Raw genomic sequence first — 12,510 nt, 5'->3', positions numbered from 1 at the left:
AGTACTCTACCAACTGAGCTATATCCTCAGCCCCGATAGATAGATTTTTAAAGGTTACTTTGCTAGACTATTCATACTTGTGCTGTATCTGGCTACAAATGTGGCTTTGCTTTATTTTCAGTTTTTCAAGGAGTTTTTTATTCATGTCATTGCTGTAAGTGCTTTATTTGGGTTTGGAAATATTTTGCTTAACTCTTCAACATCTTTCATTCATTATAGCTTCATAAACACGCTAAAGACCAGAAAAGGGGAAGTGTTCATCTTTAAAAATCTACGTTCAATTAACAATTACAAAGGTCAAAAACAAGGTCACTACCTGATGTAACAACTGTAAATGTCACATAATGGAAGCCTTCTAACTTCGATCATGAGAGAACAATAGTGCAGATTAATGAGTTAACATTAATAAGCACATCCTATACTGGAATATAAATTAGGAACTCATCTCTTAATAAAGAAAGAAAACAGAAAGTAAATGTCTTTTTCTCATGTAAGTCTCTTCATCTAGAAAATTACAAACAGTAATAAATCCCCCCTCCCAATATCATAAACCAATTCTTTTCATGGGCATTCGATTACAGCTCGCACACCTTTCGCCTATGTTTCCAAATGCGAGGCTTTACAAAAGAAATACTGCTTGGTCCAGATGGCCTTCTCGAAGGCTCCCTGAGAGAACTCAGGAGAAGTCTCTCTAGCCAAAAATATTGTTTCCGCTGATTCGAGTGCCAGAAGTCCCACTGCCACCCTTTCACGCAGATCAAATAAACCATCTAAAGATTTGGTTGTTGTCTTTGTCAACTGAAAGGGTTGATTCCACTAATAGATGGCAGCGTGCCCTCCCGTGCCCACCGCCCCCACCACCCACAGCCTTTCCCCCTTTATTTGTGAGCAGGGACACTCAAATCAGAACCGAGTGATTTCTGGTGAAAATGAAAGATGAAGGGACAGAAATCGACTTTTGTGATTCTTAGTAATTGCTTGTTTCCTTTTATGTCCATGTTCATTTAATGTTTTCAGAACTATGTGCCATAATTTTGACTTTCAAAAGTCCAGATCTTAGAAAGGCTGAGTCTGCCAGTGATGACTTTGTGACTGGTTCCATTCACACAAATAGGAACTTTTTCAACATTTAACGCGAGGCTGTGAAGTTCTGGCACTCAGCATAACCTCCTTCCCACATAGCCTCCTGTTTTTAGTGGCAAATGGCTCATTGTTAGAGGATAAGAGATTTTTTTTTTTTATGCAGGTGAAACATGATAACTTTTTAAACTGTTTGTTTCAACCTTAATTTATAACACATTCTTTAGGATATGTTTTCTGTTTATCTTTTCCAGGAATTTTACTCCTCAATTTTGGATTTTTTTTTAAAAAAATGTCATTCTAGTTGGGCACAGCAGCTCATGCCTATAGTAACCACAGCAGTTTGGGGAGGCTGAAGCAGGAAGATCGCAGGTTCAAAGCCAGCCTCCGCAAGTTAGTGAGGCCCTAAGCAACTCAGTGAGACCCTGTCTCAACAATAAAAAGGGCTAGGGATGTGACTCTGGGCTCAAGCACCGCTGGGTACCATCCTGGTACCAAAACAAATAAACAAACAAAACAAAGTCATCCTTTTAGCTGTATAAAGTCTCAGAAGTCTTCTAGTCAGGTCCTTTCAACTTATGACTGGAACACAAGAAGGGTTCAGAAGTTGCCCGGCATCACTCAGGACTAGGCGATAGGGCCATGACAAGAATTCAGGGTGATAATTCAATTATTCAATTTGTAAATAAGGATATGAACATAATTAGCATCGTGTGGCTTCAGCTGGGTTACGGTGAATACCTGTGCTAATGACTCAAATAGGTGGAGGCTTAGAAGTTTTCTGTCACAGTCAAGCTGTGAATCTGGGTAGTTCAGGGGTGTGTGTGTGTGTGTGTGTGTGTGTGTCTGTGTGTATGTGTTGGAGCACAAGCAGAAGCTGGTGAGGGAAGGAGCAGAGTGCCCGTGTGCCCGCCCCTGGGCTCTCTCGCTGCTGCTCCTTCTCAGCCTGCCCCCCTCTGTCCACCAGCCAGCCCAGGCCCTGGTCCCGTTCACCCTGTTCCCTGCTATCCGTGGTCACTGGTTCTACCTCCCAAGGTAGAGCCAGAGTGAGGCTGGAGAACCTTCGGCAGATGAGGCCACAGAGCTCAGTTCCATCTCACTTGGGGACACACACCCAGAGTCCCGCTGCACAGACGCCCTGGCTTTCAGTGTCTGTAGGTCACATGCACTAAGGGCAGAGGGCGTCCTCCTCCTCCTCCACCACCTTGCTCTGTTTCCCTCCTCACTGTGCTCCTGCCTTTTAGGCTCTCCATGTAGATTTGGTTTTCTGTTTGGTTGGCTGGTTGGTTTTTGGGTTCTGGTTTTTTTCCCTGTACTAGGAATTGAACAGGAGTGCTCTACCACTGAGCCACATCCCAGCCCCTTTTTTTAAATTTTTTTATTTTGAGACAGTTGCTTAGGGCCTCACTAAGTTGCTGAGGCTGTTGGCCTTCTGCCTCAGCCTCCCAGGTCACTAGGATTACAGCCGGGCACCACCTTGCCCAGCTTGGAGCCCTGTTTCGAGTATGTCTTCCTTGTTCCTTCCTCTTCTCTTTCCCCGAGCTCTTTGTTTCCTATTTTTCTTTAGACCTCTTTCTTTCCCACCACACCATCTCCACACCTACCATCATCTCTTGCCTTCTCTTCTTTAACTGATTATAATAGAAGTTTAGAGCGTCCTTTTAACTTTTTGTTATATTTATTAAAGAATTGTGTCCTTATTTCTATATTAAAAACAAGTAAATGGAATTTTATTTTATTAAAAATGTAAATTAAGCGTTTCTAGAATTTTCTATCTTCTTCCCCTTGAGGGTAGTGGCCCTCAATGGGAAAAAAGTGGGGCAATTTCCCACACTACCCAAGAAAATAAATTTCGTTTTATCACATACCTTCCTGCAGCGTCTAGGACAGAAATAGGGGCACAAACACATTTAGTAAATACTAATGAGCTAAATGCTTCTCAAATTTCTGAAAGTGATAGAAAGTGATTGCAGGCATTTTAAACAGTATATATGATGCTGTCCTTTTGCTGCCTTCTAGAGAAATGGAAGAATATTTTTCATCAATTAGTTCGTCAGTTATTGTTCATCTGTTGTACTTACAAAAATGCCTCAGTATTTGGGGCTGGGGTTGTGGCTCTGTGGTGGAGGGCTTGCCTAGCATGTGTGAGGCACTGGGTTTGATTCTCAGCACCACATATAAATAAATAAAATAAAGGTCCTTCAACAACTACTAAAAAATATTTTTTAAAATGCATCAGTATTTTAGTAAATCTTGTAAAGTATCTTCTAGCTCATGTCCACTTATTTATAGCAACTTTCCAAAGAAAAGCTTAGAAGTTCAGCATTATTGGTCTGTGCTGCACGCTGCTGTAGAATGGTGCTCATTGTCTTTCTCATAGGAAACAGCAGCTTAAATTTGACATAAAATATTTTTAATCAAATAAAAAAATATTTGAATATTTGGACTACTGCACAATTATCTTACTATTTAAAAATAAGAAAAAATAAACAATTTTTAAATTCTTAGTTTCGAAAAGAAATCTGAAAGAAAAAAAAATAAAAGATTAGAAAAAGAAATCTGAGGGCTGGGGATGTAATTCAGTGGCAGAGAGCTTGCCTGGCATGCATGAGACCCTGGGTCTAGTGTCCAGCATCGCGTATGCGCGCGCGCACACACACACACACACACAATCTGAGGTGGAGGTGATAGTCTGTGTAATTACAAGAAAGAAGGAAGGAAGGAAGGGAGGGAGGGAGGGAGGAAGGAAGGAAGGAAGGAAGGAAGGAAGGAAGGAAGGAAATCAATGAATCATATATTTACAAGGGGTGACTTTTATGATATACAAATCATATCTCAGTAGAGCCAGTGGAAAAGCCTGAGAAACTTAAGCACAAAGTCTAATTTCCTGGCACATTTGAAAACTGCTTAGATTTCAAGACTCTTATAAATCTAGTTGTTTTCACTTTACATGTGACACACTTGGCTTGGTTTTTCCAGCTGTCTTTATCAAAAGACATTTAACATAAAGATATCTATTTCTGTCTGATCATTCTGCCTGAATACTTTCTAAGGTCAATCTTGTTACCTATATTTCAAAGGCTGTGTGTTTTTGAAATAGAAGGCACCCTTAGTCTCCTCTATAAGTTTGTAAAATAAGGATGGCTCTGGTCCACTGAGACCCTCCATCTGTGGATGACTGGGTACTGGTCACATATTAAGATAAATGATCCAGGCATTCACCCCAGCTCTCCTCCGGTTCAGTTGCCTCAGTCGTCCTGCTTTGCACCTATCAAATCCATTTTCCAGACCTTCTACTTCTTTCTCCTCTGACTTTGTGAATTTTTCTACTTTCTCTACAGGACTAGAGCTAAATAATTCCATGCTTCCTTTCTTTTTTTTTTTTTTTAAAGAGAGAGTGGGGGGGAGAGAGAGAGAGAGAGAGAGAGAGAGAGAGAGAGAGAATTTTTTAATATTTATTTTTTAGTTCTCAGCGGACACAACATCTTTGTTTGTATGTGGTGCTGAGGATCGAACCCGGGCAGCACGTATGCCAGGCGAGCGCGCTACCGCTTGAGCCACATCCCCAACCCCCCATGCTTCCTTTCTATAAAGCAAAATGTCCGTGCTGCCTGTTCATCTTACATCCACCCCATTTCCACATTGTGTGGAATTTCCTCCTTTTTTTTTAACAAGCACATCTGGCCAGTCCTCTTTGTGACACCTCTTCCTTTTCCTAACTGTCCTCTGCTGAAGAGCTCTGTGCTGTTTGGGGGCCTCCTCTGGTATAAAACAGGCTGCTGGTGTCAGATTATCTACATTTGATGAGGAACTTCCCTAGCTGGACATCTGAGTTTCTAAATTCCTTTAAATCTGTTTGTTTAGTAGCTGATGCTCTGACAAAAAGATAGCGCTCCTGAGTCTAGTTCTTAAAGGACAGCTAAGGGTGTGCTTTGTCACTGCTGGGGGGTTCAGGGGGCTTGAGGCATGCACCTGCACCTCCTCATCCAGTTTCCAGCAACACTGGGGTCTTCAAAGTCTTGAAGCTCTAAAGCGACTCTGAGGTCGTCACACCCTGCTGTGATGCACGCATCCTGCTTCTCACTGGCTGAGACAGATGGAATGCAGTGGCCTCTGGCTAGCAGTGACAGTAGCAATGCCAGGAGCAACAGTGGTCCTAGTAGTGGTGATAGTAGTCAGAGTAGGGGTCTGAGTACTGGGATTGGTTGTGGCAACAGTGGTCATGGCGACCTGTCCCAGCTGTGGTGATGGTGTTGCAGTAACAAGTCCCATCTGCTGAGAGACTGTTATGTGACGAGCCATCACATGCATTATTGTCTTTAATCCTCATGACAACCCCACAAGGAAGTATCATTCCCATTTCACAGATGCAGAAACTGAGGCTGGGGCACACAGCAAAACTAGACATACTGATTCAAGTTCAGGTGTGGCTGAGCCCAAAGCCCATATTCCTAACCTTCTACCTCAAGTGACCTCAAAGGAAGAACCCAGAAAAGCAAGTCCCTTCCATCTGTGTATCTTTCTGAGCCTTTCTTTCCAGCTGCACACCCCGGGTGGGTCCTATTTTAGTTTAGCAGGGAGTCCCAGGGCAGCTAGATGGGATAGATGGTCCCCAGCGTCCTCTCAGGACAGTGCTGACCTGGCAGGTGGAGCTGCACAGGGCCACAGGAAGACCTCTGTTCCGTTCCCATTAATGATTGTGCTCTGGGTTTTGAAAGCCGGAGAGCTACAGGGGAAAGTCTGGGAAGGAACGGAAGGGTCCAGGGGGGCTTCTCCAGGCTTTAACTTGGAAAATAAATCCTGATGCCCAGGGTGCTGGATCCCCACTCCCCACACCTGCTCCGAGCCCTGCGTCTGAGGCAGGCTGAGGGCCTTCCCAGGGCGCTCAGGATAGTGCTCCAGCCAGACAGTTCTGAGCAGACCCCAGGAAGGGGCAAAGCCACCCCTTCAGATATTCCACCTGTTACATTCTTACAGTCATTTAAAGGGCTTCCCATCAAAGGCCAGGGGACGTCGTCTGTCTGAATTCCAGCGATAGTGCTAAAGACAGATTAGCACAATATGAATCGTCGTCCATGCTGAATGACTTCAGCTGAACTTTTAGAAATTTCACGTAGAGATACATTAGCATCTGTAAATTATCTGGCAATAGGAGTAAATGGCTGCTGAATTTTAATTCAAAATATTATTAAAATATCTATCAAATTATCACTGCAATTTGAAGTGTTAAAAAAAAAGAAAAACATGTTCTGTTTCCCAAGTCTTCCATAATATTCTTTTACCATTTTGAATGACAGTTTTAAAGATTTGTACCCATAAAACAAAGGGTTACTGATATTTGGAAGCAAATGTCAAATGCTCCCTCTTTTAATCCTTTTAGCAAATGGTTTCAAGACTTCAAATATCACCCACATATTGTATTGTTGAATTTTGGTATTTCTGATACCATAATAATTATAGAAAGAGGTTTTAACTGGAAACTATAAGTGAAAGTTGTTATATTTTAGTTCTCTCCAAATTTATTGTTAAAATTGCATTTTCTCATTTTCTTACCTGGCCATTACTTATACATATTTTTTAGCCTCATCCTAGTAATATCTCTTGAATAATAGTATAGATATGCCAGGTATTTTTTTTACAAATTACATCAAAATAAAAATTTAAAATATATAGTACATAAAATAGATACATAGTAAACCTTTAAATTTTTTTTTGCTGCATTCATCTGAGGCACTACTGTTTTCACCCATAACATGGGCAGACACTAATATCTGAGGTACAGCTTTAGCTTTTTTTAGTAAGTTCCTTAAAAAGGTTAACTGATATTGGACCCAAGTTGTTGCATCTGTAAAATTGAAATAATCATGCCTTCCCCACTACAAGGAAGAAAGTGTCTTTGAAAATGTTATGTATGGACTGGGGCTGTGACTCAGTGGCAGAGCACTTGCCTTGCACATGTGAAGCACTGGGTTCCATCCTCAGCACCACATAAAAATAAATAAATAAAATAAAGATATTGTGTCCATCTACAATTTTAAAAAAGAAAATATTATGTATTAGTATGAAGTCTATCAAATGAAACCCCTTGGGGTTGGGGGGTAGAGCACATGCTTAGCATGGGAGAGGCCCTGGGTCCAGTCCTCTGGCAGGGAGGGCCCTTCTTTTTTTTGTAGTGGGTCTTCCTAAGAACACTGCCCTCTTCCAGTTTTCAGATTGGAAACTAATATTGCAGGGGTTCCTGAGGGCTGTAGTTGCTAAGGCTTCAGATGCTAAGGGAATCTCCATGTTTCCTCCTCCAGGGAGAACTCCATCTTTTCCCCACTGTCTGTCTCCTCTGTTGCCCAAAAGCCGGTGCTGGCCAGGCAACCCACCAGTAACCGTCCTCCCTGGCAGCAAGGCTGGGGGCCGGGACTGCTCTTAGCTTTCCCAGCTCATCTGTGGACAGAGGAAGAATGTCCAGGATAAAGCAAAGGAAAAGTGCCTCTACGTCCTCCCCTCGGGGTCCAGGGAAGTGCCAGCCTTGGGTGGCCCCCTGTGCTCTGACAAGAGACTGAATCTCTCTGTGCTTGGTCATGGGGGAGACTTCCAGCTAACGAGTAGCAGAACCAAAATTGTACAATGTTGTCTCTTCCGTATCACTTTAATTTAGGCTACTTAGGTCCCCTTTCCTCAGGCCCTAGACGACCTCTTCAGCCACAGAAAACGCCAGCCTCTATCCTGTGCTTTTTTCATTTGTCTTGTTCAGGGAGTCATTGGTGACCATAGGCACAGGGCCCCTGAAGAGGAAAGTCAACTCCACACCACTTCTCTCTGGGCAGTGCCAGGATTCCAGGCCCCTCTCTAGACCTTCACTGGGTGCCCCTGACTTTTTCTTTTTTTGCAGTGCCAGGGACTGAACCCAGGGCCTCATGTGCTACGGAGGTGCCCTACCCCTGAGCTGCTCCCCTGCCCATCCCTGGCCTTCTAAACCTTAGGAGGTTTAGAAGTACGTCTTCCTCAAAGCCCTTCCCTGGCCAAACTGCCCCCATTTGGGTAGCTCCTTCTCTCTGTGGCTCCTAAGCCCTTAAGCACCACAAATGTGACATTCTCACTGAAACTAAGTCCAACCCCAACCTGACATCACAGTTTTTGAGGTCAGTCACTGTGCCCTATTGGAGGCTCAACAAGTGCTAGCCAACTGTCCAGTGAATGTCACTAGACTCAGGAAAGATCAAGGGCACAGAAAGACACTTGCAGATAAAGGGGAGAGTAATAAGAAAGGAAATAGAAGGCTCATGGGGACCAGGGGTGGATCCACATTCTCAGTCACTCTCCCTTCAGTCCCCTGGCGTGGGCCCCACAAAAGGGCCAAGCTCCACTCGTAACCGCCATGTGGCCAGATCTCTTCCTTCTCTCCACTCCCCCCTTTCCCCTGAGAGGCTGCTACTCATCCTTCACATCTCAGCTTAAACATGGCTTTCCAAAGGAAGGGCCATTTGACCAGGTCAGCCCCACCACCTGCAAATGCCCTTAGCTCCCTGTGCCTTCCTCCTGGAGCATTTGCAGGCACACAGTCAGTTCTAGAAATGTTTGCTCACGGTCTTTCCCCCATCAGGCTGGAGGCCCCACAAGGTCAGGACCCCATCTGCCCTGTTCCCTGCTCTAGCAGCCCAGTGCCCAGCCATGCCAGGCACACAGTAGGCTCCAAATACGTAGGGGTGGCACATGGGCTGAGGATCACAGAATCGGTCCCAGGTCCTGCAGAACCTGATCAGGTGGGTGGCAGATCCCCAGGTCCCTGGGACCACTGGGTTAGAACTTTACTGCATGTGTCGGGGTGCCATGGGGACCCTGCAGAGTCATGCTGCAGCAAAGCTTTTACCAGACAACCACAGTCCCTTCCTAAGGTCCGAAACTAAAGAGAAATGACCCAAATCACCCCCCATGGAACCGAGCCTCCACATTCCATCAGGTTCAAGTTGCTCCCCTGGCTCCCTCTTCCTTCCTCTTCCACACACATGCCATAAGGAAATATCTCAGCTTTCTACCAAAATGAGACCTCTGTCGGCCAGCCCAGGAGCCAACAGCCTTCCCACTGAGCTTCATAGACCTGGCACCCAAACCTATCCTTAAAATGAAAATCATGCCTGGTATGGTGGTGCACACCTGTAATCCCAGTGACTCAGGAGGCTGAGGCAGGAGGATCACAAGTTCAAGACCAGCCTCAGCAATCTAGTGAGAACTTGTCTCAAAAATAAGTGGCCGAGGATATAGCTCAGTGGTAGAGCACCCCTGGGTTTGATGTTGATGCCCAGTGCACCCCCCAAATCACAATCCAATAGCAATGGAAACAAGGCCACATGAGGGCTTGTCCAAGGACTCCACAAGTGTGAAAGGTTGCGACACAGGAAAGAAGGGAGAGTGCCTCGATGCTGAGCATCCCTAAGGACTGCCATCCCTGCCTTTGTGGAGGATGGAGTAGCAGCTGACCACTGGCAAAGAAGGGCCACCTTCAGCAGGTCAGGCCGGGCTGAGCGACTGCAGCCAGTGACTGCACAACCAGGATCCCAAGGGAGATCCAGAGATGAGCAAAGTGACTGAAGGTATTAGGAATTCACTGGGAACTGTCATTGAGCAAAGGCCTGAACACTACCTAGGAAGAGGGTGTCCCTAGAAGGAGAGCATCTAGCAACTGCACTCAAGGGCCATGAATGCCACAGAGATCCCTCTCTGGGCGAGTCACAGCAGCAACATCATCATTAGAATGTGCCAGAGAGAGTACCCCAAATGCCCAAAGAAGGTGTCTAAAAACAAATTGAGTTGGGGGTGGGGGTGGGAGTAGATCAGTTGAGGCAGAGGTGTCTAGCAAGCCTGAGGCACTGCGTTCCATCCCCACGGCAACAAAATTTAAAAAGAATTCGATCAATTTGTGGCTCTTAGCAAATGACTCCTACTCTAGAGGGGGAACGAAAGTCTAGTACTAAGTACCAGAAATACAAAAGATGTGAAGAGCCCACAGCTGGGATCCCTGACGTCATCTCACCATCCCCAACACTTCCAGCTCAGGAGGGGTCTCCCATGGAGGACGCCAGGGTCTGAGGAAGTTATTGTTATTTCTGTGCCTGTCATGTCACCAGCAGTGGCCAAGGTGCTAGCAAACCAGTGAAAACACAGGTTCTCAAGTGTGAATGGGCATGACAACATCAGGATTCCCGGCCAACTCCAGACTTTTAGCATCAAACCATGTGGGAGTGGGCCCTGGAATCTGCATTTTAACAGGCTGTGAAATTGAAACTTCTCTAAATTCTTTATTAAGGAATATTTCAGCCGAGCACAGTGGTGCATGCCTGTAATCCCAGTGGCTGGGGAGGCTGAGGCAGGAGGATGGCAAGTTCAAAGCCAGCCTCAGCAAAAGCGAGGCACTAAGCAACTAAGTGAGTCCCTGTCGCTAAATAAAATACAAAATAGGCCTGGGGCTGGGGCTCAGTGGTTCAGTGTCCCTGAATTCAATCCTGGTACCCCCCTGCCCCCCCCAAAAAAAAGGAATATTTCAACCCCTCTGAAAAAATCCAAGTAGCTTTTTGAAAAACTAATTTTTCCAAATTCTGACCAACAGATAATTTACATTTCCCATGTAGATCCATATATTAAAAAACAGATTATAGGTTGATATGTGAACGCACAAAAAACATTCATAGTAGGCAGTCTAATTCTTAACATTAAAATCCCCAATTTGCACAGATGAAGGAAACATAGAACAAAAATGCTCAATTTTGTTTTCTATCTTAGTAAAGCAAATCAAGCAGAATCTGCCACCACAGAAGAAAGAAATGATCTCCCTGTCTTGAAAAGCTACAGGAAGCATTTTTCATCTTTGATGTGCATGTGGACCGCAAAGCAGTTCCGGGCAACATGGCATAAACCCAAAGGCATCATTTTGATTCTCTGCACATCGTTTTGGATTCCATGTGCATCTATGCTAATTTTCTCTCTCCAGCCTATTATTTAAGCCTTCGAAGGACAGATGTGCCGCTTTATAGGGCCATAATCCACTTGGTGGGCGGATAACGAAGAGGCCTTTGGTCTTCCTCATTTACTCCAATAAGAAAAGTAGAGGATTGCCTTGTAAAACAGCATGTCACTCATGCCCTGGTTTCCATGGAATGTAACCTACAGAACTCCTCAGACCAAATGCATAAATTCATCATGGTCAGAGAGATGACCCGAATTAGCTCCAGGCAGAACAGAATGATGCACAGGCCAACCTGGGGGTATAAATAGGAAAAGCAAGAGGGTCACAAAGTGACTTCCAGAATTTTAGGCCACACAGGTATTCGTAGGACTGTGGTTCACTGTTCTGGGGATGAGAAGGCAGAAATTCCAATCCTAGTAGGTTCTTAAATCTCTGGATTGAATGATAAATTCTGAAATCATTGCTAAGGATTCCCTGCACATTCCTTTCCTTCTTTCTCTCTTTTTAAACCTCCATCCCATGCATGTGGAACCCTGAGTGACCTCATGATGGGACTCCAGCACACCATGCAAGACGCCCTGGTTAAGGACAGCATTGGCTGATGAGAAGTGGCACTTGTACTTACAAAATCCAGAAATGGGCTGCACTATCTCCAAATGAACCACCAACAACAAAGATTAGGGTTGCTGCAGCCCACGTCCAGTCCCAGAAGACCACCTGCTCCACGCACACCAGCACCCTTGCCAGCGGGTAGGAGGAAGAAGAGTTCATGAAGGGCTATAATTGCAAGCAGCAAAAAGAAATGATTAAAAATACATAAACAACCAGACATTAACTGTGGGTTCTGGACACACCACCTCTGTCTGTTTGATTTTTCTTTTTCTGAGAAGGTTTGGAACTCTTGAGACCCAAGCGCTGGGCACAGCTCTGACTTTCCTAGTCACATAACCTTGAACGATCCCTCGATGACTCTGGGCTCTACCTTCCCAACACAGAACAGGGCCTAGGTCACATGAAACACTGAGCAAGGATTTGTAGAAGGCTTGAACAATAAAAAATCTGCAAAATGAGCGCATACCAGGGAATCTCAGAGAATGTGTTCCAGTCTCAACATTCAGCAGGCCTGAGATTTCTTTGTCACAGACTCACGTCCCTGTCATCCTACTCTTCTGCAAGTGTGTCCCAACAGACTCATCTCTTGGTACTCAGGACATTGCTACCTTGCATTTCGTCATCACCATACAGTTTACGACACCCCTCAATCATATCATTTTTTAAAAACACTAATCAATAGAGCTTTTAAAGTCCTATGCAATATTTCACAGGCTATATAAAGAAGTATTTAAATTTTCCTTCCACCGTTGTTTCCTGCTTGATTTCAAGAGTTAAATGAGCAGTTTCCCATGCTTCCTGTCTGGTATGTTTTTCCTCTCCATTAAAATGCTAAAGGTTCCCCCCTCCCCTTTCAGGAGGAAAGA

The 12,510-nt window shown here is 44.7% G+C and overlaps 1 protein-coding gene across 8 annotated transcripts in view; it reads left to right on the top strand.

Moving 5' to 3' along the window:
• The window catches only part of Clybl (citramalyl-CoA lyase), a 235,633-nt gene that overhangs the window by 207,860 nt on the left and 15,263 nt on the right, over nt 1–12,510 (top strand). The window lies entirely within an intron of this gene.

This window comes from Marmota marmota, unplaced genomic scaffold (assembly GCF_001458135.2).
Source record: "Marmota marmota marmota unplaced genomic scaffold, marMar, whole genome shotgun sequence".
Lineage (NCBI taxonomy): Eukaryota > Metazoa > Chordata > Mammalia > Rodentia > Sciuridae > Marmota > Marmota marmota.
The sequence above is the reverse complement of the archived record's forward strand: the minus strand, read 5'-3'. Positions and strand labels throughout refer to the sequence as shown.